This window comes from Vulpes lagopus, chromosome 5 (assembly GCF_018345385.1).
Source record: "Vulpes lagopus strain Blue_001 chromosome 5, ASM1834538v1, whole genome shotgun sequence".
NCBI lineage: Eukaryota > Metazoa > Chordata > Mammalia > Carnivora > Canidae > Vulpes > Vulpes lagopus.
In genome coordinates, this window is record NC_054828.1 from 50,579,798 (window position 1) to 50,601,354 (window position 21,557).

The following is a 21,557-nucleotide window of genomic DNA, read 5'->3' on the forward strand; positions in this document are numbered from 1 at the left end:
GGTACAAAAACCACAGGAATCACATATGTCTTAATCTTTCTCCTAATGGGTTGAATTTTGGTTGATACTCAGTATCTCATAGTGTGTGTACAACTTGGCCAGGGTTGCTGGGATCTGTGAGGGGAAATCCCCGTCGGAGACCCTCACTCTTCTTATATTTATATATACCTCCTAAGATAATAAGCACAAATAAGCAAAAAGACTCTATCTCTTCATAGCCTCAAAATTTTCTTGAATGATTTTATTTCTTTGTTAGAAATATAAAAGGAAGCTTTACGAGTCTTTAAAAGTCTAAAGAAAATAGCTACTAATGGTATCTTTTTATTGCCTACAATTCATCCTGCTGAAAAAGGCAATAATGTTCTTAGAGTTGATTATAGCTCAGTCTTAAATTTTCTAATTGTTTTAGATTTTTCACTTATTTTAGACATTTTCACTTTGCCCCCTAGAGTAAATTAAGATGAAAGGTAAATTAAAAGAGAGGAATTCAACATAAAGAGAATAAATAAATAAAACACAGATTGCAAAGCAGGAATGAAAACAAGGTCTCCCAGACCAATCTGTTAAAGGAATGCTACAAATGTGAAGTGTTTACTATTTTAAACATTAATCATGTACTCACTCTGTTTATTTAGCTATCAATGTTTTTCCTGTAACTCTGACTTGAAAATGTGTAAGCTGTTTAGAATTAGGACTCAAACTGAAGCCAAATGATATTTTGATTATTTATATTGCATAGCTTGTCTTGAAACTTCAGATTTGCAGTCTTTTCATTTCAATTCACACCTTTTTTAAAAGTCATTATTATTTTGTATAATGTGACATCTCAAATAACTTTTATTGCCACCCATTACCATATGCCCAAGTCACAGCCATTAAAGATAGAGGAGCTTGCGTCCTCCATCAATGGGCCTATTCAGAAAATTGCCACCATCTTGCTTTGGCTTGAATCTATGCAATGATCCCAAAACATAAGACTAGCTTAGTAATCGGAATGAAGAATTCCAAAGAACTGTAAATTTCCTAAGCGTCTAACATTATTTTCTTAACAGATATTATTTTTAATAAAACTTAACAATTTGGATCTGCCTACAGAAAATAGCCACCAAAGCTTCCATATACTCATCATAAACAGGAGCCTCTCATCTAATCTCACAAAATTATAAGTTGCGTTAAGGACAGAAACAGATCACATAAGGTTGGTTTATCATTTCTTTCCTTTAAGAAAGTGAGGAAAGCATTAGAATTTTCTCCTGGAATAAAGACACGTCAGAATTTTTCCTATCAGAATACCCAGACAATGACATGGACAAGATCTCCAAAGGTACATATTTTCCTCGAAATTTGTTGTTGTCATAAAATTATCCACACAGCTCAGATGTGCTGAAAATCGTAACACCTTTATTTTCTTCAGCTGCCTCCAAATTCCTCCAGTGCCCCACCCACGTTCTTCTCATTTGAATACTTCAGCCTCCTGTAAAAGCTGTTTCTTCCCCTACTCATTCCTTTCCCTAATTAGTGTTGGAGCGTAGGGCCTCATGGTGGATCTCCATACGGCTCTTGGACTGTTGTCTGCTGCAGGGTCTCATTTGGTACTTGGTGGGTGTTGGCTGATTCTAACATATTTCATATTCGATGTTCCAAGGATACTTAGCCTCTCACGCTAATAGGTCAGCCATGCCTTGCCTGACACTCTGCCTCACCCTCGTTGAGGAAACTCAGAAGACCAGCCCCAACCTACCACTGATCTTCTCTTCACAGCCCCTGAGAACCAGGAGGGCTTCCCTTCATTTCCCCTTTCATGCAGGCCATGGGATTTCTTCCTATTCTATCTTGTCATCCTCTAAGAGTAATATCTGCCTTCACCATTTTTCGATGGCTCTGAGAAAAGAGGAGCTGTGGAAGATAGGACATCATTTATGTGAGAAAAAAATGAAAGTTTCATCAGTTTGATAGTTTCTAATTTGCATCCTATTAGAGTTATGTAGAGGGTGGTGAACACGATAGGTCATAGATTCTTCTAGGCCCTCCTCTCTTTTATTACTTCTTCCATTCTTCGAGGGTAACTCCGCTCCTTCCTGCCTTCTGGGTGCCCAGTGCCCTCACAAGCTACTCAGCTCCTTCAAACTAAACATTTCTGACAAACTGGCTCATAGATATTCAATGCCTGATATGACTTTAGGTATCACCTCTCTTAGAGGAATTACAAAGAAGTAACGCTTGAGCCAAAGCAATGAATCCACACACACAAAAAAATGGAATTCTGGGAATGAGTGGTTCAAGAAGAGCACTGAGGGTAGAAAGGGAGTTTTTCAGATTCTGCTGAGATAACACCTTGTAGATGCAATGATCTCATGAGGTTTTTATATGTTCAATCACGGGAGCATACACAGGGACATAGGTGCACACACACACATACATACACACACAGAGACACTTCAAATTGAAACACCATCCTGGTAATACGTAAACATGAGATCAACAAATATGAAAGAACTTTCAAAAACAATAAATATTTTATAAATAGTGTTGTGTGTCAACTCATTTGACACAGACTTCCTTAAATAGAAAATCAAGAATCAGAGAAAAATAAAGAATTACAGAAACGACGTAAACTAATCCCAGGCAAATCCCAAATAACTCAGTTGGTTCCAGAATCACCAAAAAACTGACTTTTAACACAGTGTTTTCACTTATTGACAGAAGCGGTCACAGGCATCTTGCCGTGACCAGTAATTGACAACGATGTCAACTGGTCTGTTTTGTAAAGGATGTACTTCAGACAGGCCGAAATATGTTTACAAAAGTTGTTTTTCTTTTTTTTTTTTTTATCATAGGCTATGGGAGTCTGAATTACTGGTGTTTTCAGTAACTGCAACAAAACCAATTTCTAGTATTTTAAATACACAATCATTCTTAGAGAATATGTGGTACTTTTTATCCTTTTGTTACTTCCCTGGAACTTCTGACAAGAGAAAACTTTTTGCAGCATTTGGTGGACGTGCCTCACCTTGGCCTGGCAGCTCAGTTTATGCCCCATGATAATATTTTGAGGAACAAATCTAGATTTGCCTGAGTATATCTTGATGGACTTTGTTTCTAGATGTGTCTAGACAAACTTCAGTGATGGCACTGTTTGATGTGTTACTTCCTGGAAAGATCAGTAAATCATCTCTTCAATATTCAATTTGAAACTTTGGCTAAAAACCTTGCTTCAGGGCGCCTGGGTGGATCACTCGGTTAAGCATCTGCCTTCGGCTCAGGTCATGATCCCAGGGCCCTGGGATGGAGTCCCACATCGGGCTCCCTGATCAGCAGGGAGTCTGCTTCTCCCTCTGCCTCTGCCCCTCTCTCTGACTTGTGCAAATTCTCTCTCATGCTCTCTCAAATAAATAAATAAAATCTTAAAAAACAACAAAACCTTGCGTCAACTGCTAACCTTTTCATAAGTACCCATGAGAAAGTGTACCAACCAGGTTACTCTGAAGTGGAAAAGCCTCCAGCTTTGAGTGGCGGTTGGCTTTACAGGATAGAGTTTCTCCTTTCGGAAGGATCATTACCACACTGTCACTCAGCCTTCCTTCAATTACAGCCCAAAGCACGCCTATCTGTTATAGCACTAACATTGCATGGGGTTACTGCACATCAAGGATGCTCAAATATGCCAAATATGCCATGTTTGCAGTGCATCTGCTCCCATGGTTTCAGAGTCCTCCAGGAGTAGGGCATCTACCCTTCACATAATCCTCTGGATGAAAAAAAAATGCAAATGTTGGAACCTCCCTCTCACAATAAGGAGCAGCATCCCCTTCCAAGGAAATCTGATTGCCCACTACTACAGAAATAGTTTATTATTTCTTGATGTTGATTCAGGTAGTCACTCAACAGCCAGATTTTAATATTAAGTTTATATATTAAAATAATACTCTATTTGGGATCCATATTATCTGCTTGATTTCACTGTTTTGTGTTTTAGTTACATTTTCTCCAAACTTCAATAATCCTCTGAGATAGGTATTATTTATTTTGAGAAAATGTAAGCTCAGAGAAGTAAAGGAATTTGTCCAAGTTCAATGCAGTCGGTAATGGTGTAGGAATTCTGAGTTCCTGCCCAGTATTAAATTTTATATTTAACGATGTGGGGCACCACCTTCCATGCCTTCAGCCTGAAAAAAGCATATATACCAACCACAATGTTGGCAGCCAGTCTTGCATAAGGATAACCTGCAGTGCCTCCCTCAGTCATATGGCATATGCCCTAGAGGTCCTCAGACCATGTGATATCCAGTTGCACATGCAGATACCCATTACGTGCCCAGAAGTGTCAGGAGTGGCTAAAGGCTTTTCTCTTCTGTTCTTTGAGACCATTCTGAAACAAGTTTGCAGAGCTCCTCAGCAAGTACCAGTAGGATCGAGCACGCTAACCACATTGGTGGCCTGCTCAGTATTGTGCCCTTGAATATTTCACTCTTCAAATCCCATTTCTTGTTCCCTAGGAACACTTCTTTAGAAAGAAGTCTGTCTTGAGTTCTACTCTCCAGAGGAGAACAAGGGTAAAACAAGGACATTGTGTCACACTCTAAAAGTAGCAGCAGAATGGGGGAATGATGTTTTCTTTTCAGGAAACTCCTTAATGGGTGCTACTAGTTTCCAAAGGCAAATCTTAAAGCCAGGCCTAGAAGGAAAGCCATCAGCAATGGAAAGTAACCAGCAATATGAGGGAAAAAATCCCAAAAGTAGTTGAGGTCTTTGAGAAGAGCTAAGTATATAGACCAGAAAAGAGAGAAAGGGGGGAAGGAGACTCTGACACAGGTGAGGGCAAGGGGCCCGCAAACACAACAGAAGACCTGGGTCTAAGGAAAGAAATGGCAAACAGGTGACCACCCATGACAGACCCTGACCAACAAACTTTATAACCTGCAGTGTTTGTTCTGTTTGTTCCAGAGTTGTCTATGCTGAGTGGTTTTCATGATTTCCCTAAACCCTCAGCAGAGGTGCTTAACCATAGCAAACTAATGCAACTTTTATGGAAATCAGGGGAATAGAAGTAAGGTTGCTGCTTGTACTCAAAGAGGGGTCGAGAGAAGAAAAAGCCATAGTCTCCACAAGCACCACCTGGAGAGTAAGTGGCAATAACAGAGCAGTTTTGGGTTAGACCCAAGATGAGAAGGGATAGACAATGGGACATCTAGGCATCTACAAGAAATCAGCAAAATAATTCAGGGATAGGGTTGCCTATAAATCATTACATGGGAACTAGGTTTGAGTTGTTTTATTTAGACATTAAAGATAAAGACAAAAGAACTTGAGAATATTTGGGCAATATTCACAAACATGGAGTTTAAGAAATGGGCAGAAAACATGCCACTCGTACATTTTAAAGAATGAATACTCTGAACATTCTTTTGTTCCTTAAATATCTGTTATTATGTGCCAGGTATTTAGTCTAGATGCTATGGGAGAAAAACAGTGAACAAAACAGAAAAAAAATATTTATTCTACTGGAGGGAAATTAAAAAATTAGTAAAAATATAGAGTCTGCTAGACAATAAGCTCTATAAAGAAAATAAAAGAGGAAAGGGATGTAGAAATGTTTGGAACGTACAGCAATAAGAAATGTTGGCACTATTTTTATGATTCTTGCAAAAGAGCAAGTTTTGTGGACTATGACAACCAAGGCCATGGATCTAGGCTTAATCAAACACTTATTTAATGAATGTCAAATGTTATTTGATTACTTGCTATGGGCAAGGTGCTGAGTTAGGCAACATGGTGAAGACAAAGATGAACAAGAAATGTTTTCAAGGATCTTTCAGGCTAACAAAGATGCTTAAGTATTTACAGTCTAGCAGGCTTTCTCCATCAGAGTCCCACAAGAGAATAAAGGCCTAATGCCTTTAGGCCTTCACTTTAAGTTATGACTTACCCTCTTCTATGACACAGAGTAGGTTATGAACCATCCTCAGGATAATTGAGAAAATAGTTACTCAAATCACTTTCTATTTTCTACGGTAGAAATATGAAATATCAGTTGGGAAAGGCAGAGAGGTATGAATAAAAGAAAAAGATCCTAAGCATGTTTTGCTTTGTTTTATTTTTTTTTGGTGGTAGTTGTTTCCTTTTGAAGATGTTCAAATCACCTATATTGGTGGCTGCTACTATGGGATAAATACACTAAGAAACAGCAAGACGATGTGGCCTCTACAATTTGTTTGGTATTGACTAAATATTCAGTTTGGAAGAATTACATGTACAACATTCATAAAAAGAGATATGACTGTCACCTTGTAATCTTCCTTGAGGCTTGAGGAGACTGAGACCACCTGGATACTACTAGAAGATACACCAAGGAGCATAAAGATTAAGACCATTCTGTTCTTAAGCCTTTATTTTGATTGAGTTCTTTCAGTGTTGCGGCTTTGGCCACTGTACCAGCCTGGAGATTTTCTTATCGCTTAACACTGGCAAATATGCCTATGAAATTTACTTGAGAATGTTGACTATATCTTACAAGCTCATCCAATTCAATCATATTGTTCAGTTGCTCTGTACTGTTGCATTGTCCCTGTCTTATGTCTTTGGAGGTGTGACCAATCTCACCTTCTTTTAGCTGGAGTAGACTTCATTCTAAAACACTTTAGTACTACCTAATGAAATAAGAGATCAAGGCAGCCTTCATTCACAGCCACCAAAATCATTATGTGAAAGGTTTATGGGAAATTTTATAAATGGATATATCAGGAGGATGCCACCCAAGGAAGCCATTCAGCGACTGATTAACCAGATATGTTTATGAATATGATGCAATAGGAAAGACACAGCAACACCTATGAATTCTTCTTGGCCAAAAATTTGACCCATAATCTAATCAAATGTGTAGATCTCACTAGTATACAGGAGAAAGAAAAACCAGTTAAATGACACCATGAGAAAGCAATAAACTAAAGTCATTCCTCAGAAGAAAAATAACCAATTATTCAAAGTAAGAGTAGAGGAAGGGACTATTACAGAATGAAAGGAAGTGAAAATAAATGACAATCAAATACAGCCATGGTGTAGGTTCCATAGAGTTCTGTCTAAAGGGAGCAGTTCAGACGCTGGAGTGGCAACAAATCCGCATGCCTTACCAACCGAAGGCTTCTTAGACCGTTTTCTCCCCCAGAAGACATATGTCATCTAGTTCTTTGTAAAATTCTTCTTCCTCTTCTCTCATGATCTCTCTTAGCTAAAACTCTGATCATCATTGTGTGATGATGCTATTAAAACAGCTTCTTGTGACTAAAAAATAGGCATGGACAATAACATACTCCATTGCTTCACACGTGGAGAAAATTCTGTACAACTGGCCCAATAAGACAGTTTCCAGGAAAACTCCAAAATGCCTCAAAGCATTTTCAAACCTTGGTAATCAGACTATTAGGGTTTTAGAGATTTTAATACAGAGCAGCCACACCCACATCCAAATTCATTCCAGCTTCTACATTCAGAAATCTAGCTTTGGGTTGGCATCAGAACCTTGACTCACTGCCTAATCTCATGCCCAAAAAATACATGCTAGAGATTAGTAATTAGCCACTGGACCCTGAGTGGCAGCATTTTGACTTTTAGCATATGGATTTGATCATTCCCTACCAAACCCAAGAAACTTAAATGCTAGTGGTATTTCACAAAAATTATACTCTGAACATGACTGTATTCAGCCCACAATTTGTGCTAAGTTGTCTGAGACAGAAATGTATCAGCAAAGAGTCTAATGCATAGCTTAAAATGATTGATTCAAGACTAAATCAGCAACGCTAATTTCTTGCAATGCTAGTTACATATGGTTGCATTAATATTCCCTTCTCAGAAATCCAGCTGAGAATCATTATTTAATGAAAGGCTTACAAATTGCATCCTATTTAATGGCTTCCATTGCAAATTCCTTTGTAGAAATGCAAAAAACATGTAAGTGACCATGTAAATTATATGCTGCAGTTGCAATGAGCTGGGCTATTTTATTTATGGATACATGAAATATATATGTATGCATGTATGCACACCATACATATGGAGGCATATATTACATCAATACATATATACCAAATGGCATAGACACACAACAAATAATATACAGTGTATATATTGCATATATTATATGATACATACATAAAATATTTATATGTAATATATAAAAATATATATCAAGATAGTCTCATCCATAATTTCTAAATTCACAAGTTCAAGCAATAGAGTATGAGAGATAGATTGCAATTCAAGGTTTCTTATCAAATTGCCTGAGATTTGACTACTGGCTATACCATTCATTAAATGTATGTCCTTAATCAATTTTACTCCCTAATATTCATTTTCTTCCTCTTTAATAATAAAAATATCTACTTTTTTGAGTATTGTTTTATTTTTTTTTTTGAGTATTGTTTTAAAGGTGAAAAAAATAAAGAAAACTACTTAACACACTATCTCACATGGACCAAGTGATCGATAAGCATTAGCTCTGCTTCTAATGTAAAGATAACAACAGGAGAAATTATAACTCATTATAGAATAAACTGCAGGATCTATGAATCTTTAGTTGAAGAGTTGAACCTAACTAGGAAGATGAACCAAAGATCTGTGGGTAGTCCAGAGACAGACTGTAAAGGGAAGAAAATTTGTGGAGGAATTCGCATTTAATTGAATGTATTGGAGTTTTTCTTTCAGATTAGGATAAGCCACTTGATTCCTGCATAGTATGCATGTATTATCATATATGATTCTTATATGCAATTATACATATATATTTCTTTTACTACTTTGCTAAATAAAACTAAATATTTAGCCAACTAAATAGCAATTTACCTTCAGGTAAAACATTATGACTTGAGTAACTCCAGATTTGTCCTACTTGAAAGAATAACAGAAAAAAATAAGGGGATTATTCAGGGCTTCACCAATCCAAGTCTATTAACTTGGCTTTTTTCTCTTTTGGAATTTTACACAAGCAGAATCATGAACTTAACTAGCTGGAAGTACACATTTTTCAAAGTAGCCACAGAAATGAATAGTCAAAGACTAAGCCAATAAATCCCTCTGGACAGGATGTCAAAAAAAAAGACTCCATGCACTCAGTCAAGAAAGGAATCGCCAACCTCTAAGATTTCTAAATGGAGCCACAGTCAGAGAAATTCCATGTAGTGCGATTCTTAGTAATATTAAAATTGTGGCTATCCCGACACCTGAAAAATTAATTATTTTTACTCCAAGTGGATTTTTTTTTTTTTTAGGGAAAGAAGAGAGCTAAGTGAATTTTTAATGAATTAACTTCTGTTTTGCCTAAATATTATTAGTATAGCCATTTTTAAAAGCCATTTAACAACATTAATAACAATTATAGTTTTATCTATTTTGTAGGATAGAATGTTTCATCAAGCATTATATCACTTAATCCCCACAAAAGACTTTGAACTGGGTATTGCTGACCTCATTTTAAACTTGAAGAAAGTGAGGCTGAGAGGTCACATGACTAATCCAGATTTTCATAATAAATAGCAGCTCTAGAGATATCCCTACCCCAGAATCTCATCTGTGTAGAATTGCTTGAGTGTAGTAAGCTGCATTCTTCTATTAAGTATTTTTAAATCGTGAGTCTATGTCAGGCTATCTTTAAAAAGGAAATGAAAGAATGGTTTACTATATTCTAAATCAGAGGTAAAAATGAATTCCCATTAAAAAACCACTACTGATTTTTTTTAAATTTAAATTCAATTAGGCAACATATAGCACCACTACTGATTCTAACGCATGCTCAATGGACCTGGAATGAGCTAAATCCAGGAAAGAAGCCATGAGCTCTTTATTTAAACCAGGAGTACAGTGTCCATCTCTGCTGTCAGAAATTTGAAGAATATTCACATTTTCCGTGTGCTTTATCAATAGCTATCTCAATATTTCTAAACTATCTGTCATTATAGTACCTAGGTAATTAGGCAGAGGTGCTCGGGCACTGTATTATTTGAACATCATTTCTATGGGGCAAAGTCAGCTTGTAACATTTGTCATTATTTTGAAGGGCTTCTTATCACTTAAATAACTAAAGGGGAAAATTACAATTTCCTCTAAATTCATTTGTAGCTACTTTCACAAATAATTTTTGGCCACAGTCATCATATTGAACATTGGCTATGTGTCAACTAAATCCTTGGCAATTATTTCAGCATAATTGATGGTCCTAGTTAATGTTCCAGATGCTATTCTGAGAACTCCTTTCTTTTTTCCAAGTATTTTTTTTAATGCTGGACATCACTTCCAAATACACTTATTCTATGGGCTCTCTTTTTCAAGGAAACCAGTTGGTGCTCAGTATTATCTTTGATGCATTATATCTGATGTACACGAAGAGAAAAAAAGACCCTTGGGTGATCTTAAACCATTGTGATTAGGTCCTTGGGTCTGATTTTTTTGTATAGTCACTAGAAAAGGAAATATGTATGACAATTTTAGGATGTTAAACTAGAGCAGGGGTTGGAAATTTACAAAGCTACATCACCAAACGGTCTTATAAATGAAAACCATTCTTAGCCATGCCATGCTCAGTCATTTCCAAACTGTCCATAGCCATTTTCATCCTGTAATAGTGGAGTCAAGTGTTGTGACAGAGACTATATGGTACACAAAGTTTAAATATTTAGTAACTGGACCTTTAAAGAAAAAGTTTTCAGACTCCAGATCTAGGGGTAACTTCGGTTCCTGGCAATAGTTTAAAAGAATCAAAAAATTGTTTAAAAGTTTGTCTTAGCTGGCCTTCTTTTAGCCAGAAATCCAATATTTCCTCATATCTCAGGACTCATAATTGATGGTCACAGTGATGTCCCTGAAGCACTGAAAAGCCTTGAAGTACCTTCTGAATCAGCAAAGATTAAATCTCACTCACTGTGGTCTCTGTTATCTAGATTCATAGTCTTAAAATTGTTAGAGAACTTCAACATCGTCTTTCACAAAACAGCAGAAGCCTCTTCTACTACATGCTTTACGTGTGGTCTTTTAGCCTCTAAATATAGACCCAACAAGAAGGGGCCTGCAACTTCACATGATACCCATACTGTTTTGTGGCATCTCTCATCCTTACTCTTTCTGAGTGTTTTTCATCTCACACCGAGTCACTATCTATTTCCTTCCCACTCAACTTGTCCTATTCTAATATGTTAACTGTTAGTAAATTATAAATGATATACTTGTAACTTTTTATTAACCAGAATACGAATTCAACAGAACACTCCATCCTTTCACTCTTCCTTATCCTAATGGATAAAGTAGGTCCTGAGTAACAGGCATAGGTTTGGGATTCAGATAGACCTGAATTCAACTTCTGGTCTCACCACTTAAAAATGGTGCGGCCACAGGCAAATTGCTTTAATGTTTCTGAATATCAGTCTCCTCGTTTGCTACGTAGGAAAACGTGAGACTTTGAAAGAAGATATACAAAAGTTCAGCATGGTACCTGACATAAAAGGAGCTCTTATTGTTGGTCGAAAGTAGCAGGCACTTTAAACATGCTACAGGAAAACGTGCAAGTTCCCCGACACTCTAAGCTGGGAGAAGCCTTGGAAGCATCTTAGGAACTAAAAATCATCCTAGATTTAAGACTCCTTTAAAGAAGCTAACGTCACCTCATGTTTGTCATATATATTCTAGAACAAGAATTTATCTATGTAGTTCCCTATATGCCACTATGCAGAAAAGGGGTTTAGAGCTTGATTCTAGCTCATGACGATCCCCAAAGAGTAAGCAGTGTAAGCACTAGACATTCCAAATGCATACAAAGGAATATTTCAAGAAGTAACACTCACCTTTCCAATTCAGAAAAAAATAAATTATGCAAATTGCTAACCCAGCAAGGGCTAGATTATGAGTGTCTGTCTCTTTTATTCAGAATTACTGTGTTTTGAGAAATCTAGCCATGTCTGTAGTATCCAATTTTAATATGGCAATTCTCTTCTATTTTAGCTTCTTCTGTTTAAGGCAACATATTGAATCTCTTGGGAGAAACCCATCCTGTATCTGCTCAATTGAAAACATGAGGGTGCACATTCTGAGCTACATATGCTCAGGTCCAAGTTTCCAAGGAAACAAGAGACTGCTCGTTTATCTGCAAAAATGAACTGATGAATCACTTTCAGCCTGTTACAAACCTTGATTCCTAATCAAATTCCAGTGTAGAGTCTAAAAAATGTCAATGTCTTGTCATTTCTGCCTGGCAAGCCCCTGATGCTCTGGAAGCTGGCAGTTGGGCAGGCATTAGCTGAGTTATATCACCACTGTTTTCCTCTGAACTGTTAGTGAAATACTGTCAGTGATACCCAGCCCTGCACTGCATCTGTGTGTGAATGGCCTTCTAGTGTTTCTATCAGTAAAGCCAGACAGGGCCATGTGCGTATGGGATGTCCGAGACCAGCTACATGGAAGGGAGTACTCTGGTCCTCCGAGCTCCTAGCAAGGGCTACCAGCCTTCGGGTTCACACACCCGACCAAGCACAGAGCCACAGGACATCCCACCTCCAAGCTTTCACTGGCAATCGAATCCTAGTGGTTGATAAGCATTTCTGAAATTCGAGAATATGAAACTTCCTGACCATTCTTTAGCATTTACTGGTCCAAGTGCTTTTTATGTGTTACTTCGTTTAATGATCACAATAAACCTTGAGGTAGTTACCATTATTATCTTCATTCTTTAGAAACTGGGGCACAGATAGCTTCAGTGATTTTTCTCAAGGTCACATAGTTTGTAAATGATAAAACTGGGATTTGAACCCAAGCTGTGTCACCTCAGATTGATACCCTTAACACTTTATTCCATCTTACAGAATACTGACCATTGTGTCTTTCTCTAAGTTTTAAATTCATTTCTTCATTCATTCATTTATGCAGCAAATATGTACCAGATACCTATGCTAGGCCCTGTGGCTATAGCAGCAAATGCAAGAGACAAAGTCCCTCATGGAGCTCACACTTTGGGGAGAAGATAAATAATAAACAAGTAAGCAAAAACAAATAAGATAGAGACTGTAAGATGACGGCAACAAAGGGAATCGATGCTGCAGTTCGGGATGATAACACTGGAAAAGGCCGTGGCATTCTGAAGGTACAGAAAGGAGACAAGATGAAACAGAAGTAGAGATGGTTCAGGGATGCCTGGGTGGCTCAGTGGTTGACCGTTTGCCTTCGGCTCAGGGAGTGATCCTGGGGTCCCGGGATCGAGTCCCACATTGGGCTCCCCGCAGGGAACCTGCTTCTCCCTCTGCCTGTGTCTCTGCCTCTCTCTGTCTCTCATGAATAAATAAATAAAATCTTAAAAAAAAAAAGGAAGTAGAGATGGCCTAGATCATCCGGGACCTTAAACAGCAGATTGGACTTAATTTTAGGTGATGTGATAAGTTATTGAAGAATTTCAATCATATTTTAAGGTAGAGCTGTCCTCGGTTCCTATTGCAAAGAAACTCATTAGTAGGTACAAAATACACCTGTGTATCAGAGGTAGAAAAATGCATTCAAGTGCCAGCCCCAATTATATTTTTCTGGAATGATTTTAATTATGTATACTGAACATATTTCAATATTCCTAAAAGACTAAAATTATTTTTCCTATTACTTACTTACCTTTGGTTAAGGAGAAAGTACGCTAAGAAAGTATGCTAACATGTAGGAGTGTAGCTGCACAAGAGGCAGAAAAAAGCAACTTAAAAGGACATGTTGAATAGGCACCAGCCTAAAATGCGTATCCATGAGTAGATGAAGTATGGACCCTTCAGCCTATCATCACACTTGGACCCCCCCCCCCCAAAGGAACCCAGCCCACTTCTATGGACAATCCCTAGTACCCAGGCTCCATGGGACAAGGCTTTGCTTTGTTTTACGTCTGTATGTCTTTGCCTGACAGTATTTTATTTAGCATGGGTTCGCCATAAGATTTGTGGGAGGAAGGAAGGGAAAGAGGAAGAAGAGAGGAACGAAGGAAAGAAGGAAGGTAAGGAGGAAGTAGCACCCTTGGTTACCTGCTGGCATCTTTACCTCTTGGTTTTGCATCTTCTTGGCTGTTTCTTAATGCTCGGCACTCCCTAACCCATCTTCCTGAGATTTAAAAAAAAAAAAAAATCCAACATGACACTTCCAAAAGATTAATATTTTCATTTCAACATTTCTGAAAGTATTTCAATGAAATTGCTTTCAAATGGTTTATTTTATATTAGATCATTGAGAGATAGATTAATGTCATAAACGTAGGTACTAGCAAGCAATATTTTTGTCTCCTATGTGCACATATGGTATATTTCATAACCTCTGATAACTTAAAGTCACTAATTTAAGTCAAATTAGGGAAAGGGCAGTATAATAATTGCTATATTTCTGCTCCCTCTTGATAACAAATGAGGCTTTTTTTCCCCCACCAGTTTATAATAGTGTGCTTTTTCTTTGGCTAAGATATAATAGCACTGCTCTACACGAACAAAAATATTTTTACTGGCTATGTTATTACTGAGAAATGCATTGGGAAAATGTAAAAATATTTCACCTTTATGTTGAAGAAAATAAACACAGTGGATTAAATAAAATTTTCACAGCTGTTGACACGTGCCATATGTAACACTCGGTAAACGTCAAAGAGGCTGGCTCCTTTCGGAGAATCAGAGACTAGAATTGGAGAGGACCTTGGATATTCATTGATCCACTACCCCAACCCACCTCAGCACGTTGGGAAAATGAGATCTAAAAACGTTGATGGACAACCCAAAGTTTGCATAATTAATTGAAGAACCAGGACTGGAAGACTTGTTATCTGAGATCCAGCCCAGCGTTGATCCCACGACAAAATGCAGCTCCCTCCGCCATGCTTCAGTGCACACTACTGGAAGTTAGCGTTAGGAACAAGGAGGCTGAAATCAGGCTCAGTGGACTCAAGTCCTACCTCAGACTCAGACTCTATCTCTTTGAGCCTGCACAACATATTTTAACCTATGTAAGCCTGAGTTTTTTCTATGAAAAGAGAGAGAGAGAGAGAGAGAGAGATTTAATAGTGCCAACCTCAAACATGTGTTCAAATATCAAGCAAAATAGTTAAAGTACTGGTGCATTGTAAGTGCTAAATAAACCTCATCTATTGTTACCAATACTATTAGCATTATTATTAAGTTTTATTAGTCAAACATGTTATACATGAAGCCCTTAGTTCTGTTGATAATTTTTGAATACCTTCGTTGGCTAAAATGGGAATTCTAAGTTCCTGTATACACACACACATAAAACTCTGCTCAAAAAGCTTCTAAGTGGGGCGCCTGGGTGGCTCAGTTAAGTGACTGCCTTCAGCTCAGGTCATGATCTCCAGGTCCTGGGATCCAACCCAGCACTGGGCTCCCTGCTGGAGAAGCCTGCTTCTCCCTCTGCCTCAGCACCCCGCCCCATGCTCTCACTATATCTCTCCCTCTCTAAATAAATAAATAAATAAATAAATAAATAAATAAATAAACAAACAAACAAATAAATAAATAATATAAAATAAATAAAATAAAATAAAATAAAATAAAAGCTTCTGAGTTAATGGTCTGACTAATGACACAAACACTAAGTATGCTTCTTGACAATCTCACAAATCCAAGTAAATTCAAGAACATGTTACTAAAACAGTACACTGTAGAAGATGAGCAAGAGCCGACCCTTGCCTTCAGAAGCCTAAGAGTCTAGGGCCGCCTGGGTGGCTCAGTCGGTTAAGCAACTGCCTTTGGCTCAGGCCATGATCTCAGGGTCTTGGGATCAGCCCCACACCAGGCTCCGTGGTCGGTGGTGAGTCTGCTTCCCTCTCTCCCTTTGCCTGCTGCTCCTCATGCTTCTCTCTCTCGCTTTCTCTCTCTCTGTGTCAAATAAATAAAATCTTAAAAAAAAAAAAAAAAGGAAAGAAACCTAAGAGTCTAGTGGGGGAAAGAAGACATAAAGAGTAATAAGGCTTATAAAAGACCAAATGTGATGAATGTGGTGTAAAAGAAGTGACAAACAGGGGCTTTGGGAACAGTGCAGGAGGAAGGAATTCCGGCTGAGAAAGAAAATCCTTCCATGAAGAGACAGCATTTGATCCAAGCCTGGAAAGGATGCGGACACCAGGAGAAAGGAGGCAGTCTGAGAGCCAAGCTGCAGGTGCCCTGGGTTCCAGGCTCCTCTCAACCGTGTTTCCCAGGATTGGGTAAAAGCCTACGTTCCTCCGAAACACAGGGGCTGCTGGCAAATGCTCCTGAGTGCAGGGACTGGGTCACAGCGTGTGGGGGAGGTAGAAAGATGGGAGGTGAGGAAAAGCGAGCTGGAGAAGTGGGTTGAGCCTGAGGATCATCACGGTGAGACACGTGGACCTCGGCACGACAGAGCAGCAGCGTCCCAGCTCGGGGCTCGGAGCCTGCCGTGGGCCAGGCCCTCACCTCCCTGTGCTCCAGGTTCCTCATTTACAGCTTGAGGGCGACGGTGGGGTCCACTCCACGCCGTGCTCGTGACAGTCGCGTGAGTTACCAGCTCGAAAGCATTTAGACCAGTATCTGAAATAGTTTGGTCGTTGTCAGATCATCATCACTGTCACTGCCGCCACCACGGGCATCATCATATTAGCACGGGGGATAGTTAGAGCCCAGCCTGGAGACTGCAGATCCACAGATAATCATGGAAAGCTGCATCCCGGTCAAAGCACCGCCTTAGGAAAAGGACCCTGCTAGACGCACACACTTAGTGGTTTGATGCAAAAAAATTGTATATGACTCTTAACTATCTAGAAATATGGAAAATCTGGGCTGTACAAAAGAAAGATCGATTTTCCTGGAAATTGAAGAGCTATATTACAGTCCGATACAAATTGTGTTTGCATTGTTTGGGTTTTTTTTAACTAACATAAGCAGTAGATAAATGTATTTTGGTTATAAAAATACAACCAGTACAAGAGTGAATAAAGCAGCTCCCAGGATCGCCCCTGGGAGTGACTTCTGACTTTAAGGATTTAGACCGGAATGCCAAGCTTCTTTCTACACATTTACAAGTACACATAACATTTTAGCCTTTTAAAACTGTACATTTTTAAGTTTTTCTTTTAATTAAAGACTATGTTTAAATATCTTTACATGTGGTATAATAGATACGCCTTTCGGCTGTTGCATTATATTCCAAATATTGCTATTTCTTCCCTTCCCTCATTAATCATTCTGTTCATGAATATTCAGGTTATTTCCTGTCTTTTTTTACTTTTATAAACAAGGTTACAGTGGGCTATCTACATATGTTATTGTGCACATACACATATCTCCGTGGGACAGATACTCCTAAGGGAAATTGCTAATTCAAAGAACATATTTTTAGATTTTGAGAGACTCTATCATATTGGTCTCTGAAAGGTTGGTACCAATTTACATAACCATCAAAAATGAGTGAGAGTTCTTTAATAACTCAAGTTTTTCAAAGTAATAATCAAGTTTATATATAACCTATGACATATAATAATCGCATTTCAGACTAATGTCATAATTGATTTATTATTCTAGAGCAACGATTCTTAAATTTGGGGGGGGGGACACACATCTCTTTGAGGATCTGATAAAAGTTACAGATTTGCCCCAAAGGAAAGAGTGCACACTTTTACCAAACTTTTATGTTTTAGTGGATGTTTCACAGTCTCCAGAAGTTCAACCCAAGGCTGAGGACCTCTATTCTGGATAAATCAAAAGTTATGCGTTTGCGGGTGTGATGAGTGAGCACTGGCACCCACCTGGCCTTGCGTTTCTGTGTATACCTACCTGGCTGAGGACCTTCCTTTAGATCCTCTTGAATTGCTGCCTACAATAGGTGGCACGAGACTGGATAAAAGAGTCATCCCTTTACTGTTCCTCCATCTCACCGTGAAAAATCTACTTTCATGTTTATCTTATTCAATTGGTTTTGTTCTTCAGCCTTCAGTTAGCATGTGTTTTGCATCTGTGTGTGTATGTGTGCGTGTCTGCTCGTGTACCTGCGCCTTAGGTTCATTCTTTGTAGCAAGTGAGCTTGGAACCAGGGGAGTGAGTCCATACTTCTGCTGCTGACACCAACTAGCTGTGTGATCTTGGAGAAGTCATTTAACCACATAGGCCACCACTAGCCAACAGAACTTACTGCGATGACTGAAATGTTCTATAATCTGTACTGTCCAATACATTAGCCCCTAGCAGTGTGTGACTATTGATCACTTTAAATGTGACTCCCACGATTGAAGAATAAAACCATCAGACAGTACAAATCTAGTACCTTTGTATTCTTGTCTGCCAAAGAGGGATAATGATAGTTTCTACTACGTCGGAATATCATTGGCAATAAATAAATTAAACATATAAAGTACTTAGGGCAGCACCTGGTCTATAGCAAGCGCTACGTAAGTATTTGCAGTTACTATTATCGAGTACCGATTATGTAGTGTCATTTTACCGTTACTGGGAGAAAAACGGATAAGTGGCTTCTCACCCTCAAGAAATTTGAAATCTCACTGAAGAGACAACACATTTGTATGTGCACTTGGGGCCGGGGGTGGGGAGAGAGACAGTAACACAAATGTTTAGTGATATTTCAAGTCAAACGCCTGTGCAATGTGTGCCAAAGTAGGGCCGAAGATACCTTAAGTTGAATGCCTGTGTGGAAGCATTGTGAATTGAACTCCTGAACTGAGCTTTGAGCAATATAGGAGTTTTAGTCAAGAAGCGAGGAACAAAGTTTCAAAACTAGAGCTGGGAGGGCAAATGATAAAGGGTCATCAGAGAGTGCCGAGTGGGCCTATGTGACAAGAAGGTTAATGGAGGCATCTAATGAGCATTAAAATTGGGCGGTACAATTGGAGTCAGATGACCAGAGGTCTCCGATGGCAGAGTGAGGAGATTAAAGTTCATTCATCAGACAAAAGGAAAGCATTTGAAGATTTGAGGGTAGGCACAGTAGAAGCTTCTGGAATCAGCAAGAAGGAGAAAGGAGAGGCAGACTTCGGACAACTAGAGGACATGTCAGAGAAGCAAGGTCAGGCAACACCAGGGCCACGAGTGAGCAACTGGTATTTGCTTATCATGAGGATCGCCCCCAATTTCTTCCCATATAGTCTTTCCTCATTCCTCCTGTCAGATATAAAAACCTCCCTTCCAACCCTGTCTGCCATCGTCCTTCAAACTTCCCCAGAGGCCTTGCCCTATTCTTTTATCTCTGCTCTCAGGGACAGATCTTTTTAATGTCTTGTTATTCCTGCTGTAGTTCTGTTGTTCTGATTATCAGAGTCATAAGTATTCATTATAGGAAACTTTGAAAGTACCCAACATGTTAAAAATGCAGAAAATACATGTGCTCCCATCACCAATGACATCTTTGCTCTGATCTTTTCATGATGTACAAAATTCTTCTTTTTTTCCCAAAATGCTGGGACCAGGGCTGTGTCTTTTAGAACATGCCTCAAATGGTACTCTACAACGGACGCAAGTTTTTTAAGTGTTCCTTTAGTGAGCAAAGAATAGGTGGAAAGTTACTGGGAATTTTATATGCCACAACTTACTTCAAAGTATGGCAACTCCACTCTATGATGAATCACTCTGAGAAATCTGTATCTGTTGCAAAGACTTTATTATTTCCTCCCTAATGTCTAAATTATGCCAAAACTTTGGCAAATAAATACATAAAAGTCGATGAGTAAGGATACCCACACCCTTTTGTTCATACTTTATTCATGCCTACTAATCAAGCCAGCGTCTAAATGACTTATGGGACACCTGAGTATCGATAATCACACCCTCTCTGTAGATAGTTCTACATGCTCTGTTGAGTTTGACTGTGGATGGCTATTAAAAATCACTCAAAATAGACAAGTCTGCCAAAACAAGGAAGATCATTTATAGCTACAGACCCACGGCACTAAACTCCAACCCAAGATTTTGCCTATTTCATTCAGGTCGAAAACACTAGAGGATTAGGTCCTACATTCTTGGTCACAAATTCAAGATTACAAGTTTGGTTCTGCCCATAGATTCTAGTCACCCCAGAAAACTGAAATGGATTCGAAAGTACTTGGCCCTATCAGAGATTTCAATCAGCAGGTCTACCTACACCTGCAATAATTTTGTGTTGACTCTCAAGAGGGCACCTAATAGGGATCCCTGGGTGGCACAGCGGTTTGGCGCCTGCCTTTGGCCCAGGGCGCGATCCTGGAGACCCGGGATCGAATCCCATGTCGGGCTCCCGGTGCATGGAGCCTGCTTCTCCCTCTGCCTATGTCTCTGCCTCTCTCTCTCTCTCTGTATGACTATCATAAATAAATAAAATAAAAAAAAATTAAAAAAAAGAGGGCACCTAATAAACAAGATAAAATCTTCCTTTTATAATATTCAATGGGTAATATCGTTGAAACATGGTGTTGCATATTAATAATAAGAGTCATTTCATTCATTACACAGATATACCAGGTTGTCATAGCAAACATTAAATACGATAAAAATCAATAAACTGAAGGATTTTATTTCATCATTTTTTTGCAGTGAGCTTTAACATCTGTAATTTAAATTTTTTTTAAAAATAAAAAATAAATAAATTTTGATAGCTCTTAAACAAGCAGAAGAACACAATTTATGTTTGTAAGTCAAACAAAGAGGTAATGTGCCTGAATTAAGCACAAAACCATATTATTATATGGGATCACATATATATATATGTACATATATATATACACAGATATATATAAAATTGTAGAATATATCTAATTTATTTAAATTGGTCTTGTTCCATTTAAGGAAGTTTTGTCGCTTTGGCCTTTTAATTCTACTATTTCCATCTCTGACATTTTGTAGCTTCTCTTTCTTCTACTTTCAACTTAGTGAACCTGCAATGATTCCTTATTTCTCCATGTGCAACCCTTTATAACATTTTTCTGAATGAGTCTTAAGGCCCCCACGTGACCTAACTACAACTCTATTTCCAAACTGATTCTCCATTTTCCTCAATATGCAACCCGCTGCAGCCAAAGCTCTCTCAACCTTTCACCTTTCTAGCCTCTTTAGGACATAGGAGCTTGCTCCTGTGTAAACTCCCATTTCCCATTGACACATCCTCACCCAGTTAATTGCTTCATAGGCTTTCACTTCGTCGTTTTGCTTTTTTTTGAGATATGATTCACATACCATGTGAATTCTGTGCTTTTTACTATATTCACACAAGTCGTACAACCCTCATCACTATTGAATTCCAGGACATTTTTATCATTCCATAAAGAATCTCTATACTTATGAGCAGTCACTCCTCAATCTTCCCCCATCCTAGCCCCTGAGGACTATTACTTTACTTTCTGCCTCTAGGGATTTGCCTATTTGGGAGACTTAATATGGATAGAATCATATAATATGTCACGTTTTGTGCTGCCTCCTTTTACTTAGCATGTTTTCAAGGCTCATCCATGTAATAGCATAAATCAGTACTTCATTCCTTTTTATGGCTGGATAATATTCCACTGAATAGAAATATCACATTCATCAGTTGGTGGAAATTTGACTTGTTCTCTATTTTTTTTT

General features: G+C 38.5%; 1 long non-coding RNA gene across 1 annotated transcript in view; it reads right to left on the reverse strand.

The window, feature by feature from the left end:
* Nucleotides 1–21,557, reverse strand: part of LOC121491449 — a 123,252-nt gene that overhangs the window by 28,360 nt on the left and 73,335 nt on the right. The window contains exon 4 of the long non-coding RNA XR_005987985.1: nucleotides 14,028–14,103. This is a non-coding gene — a long non-coding RNA (uncharacterized LOC121491449). The remainder of the gene's footprint in view (nucleotides 1–14,027; nucleotides 14,104–21,557) is intronic.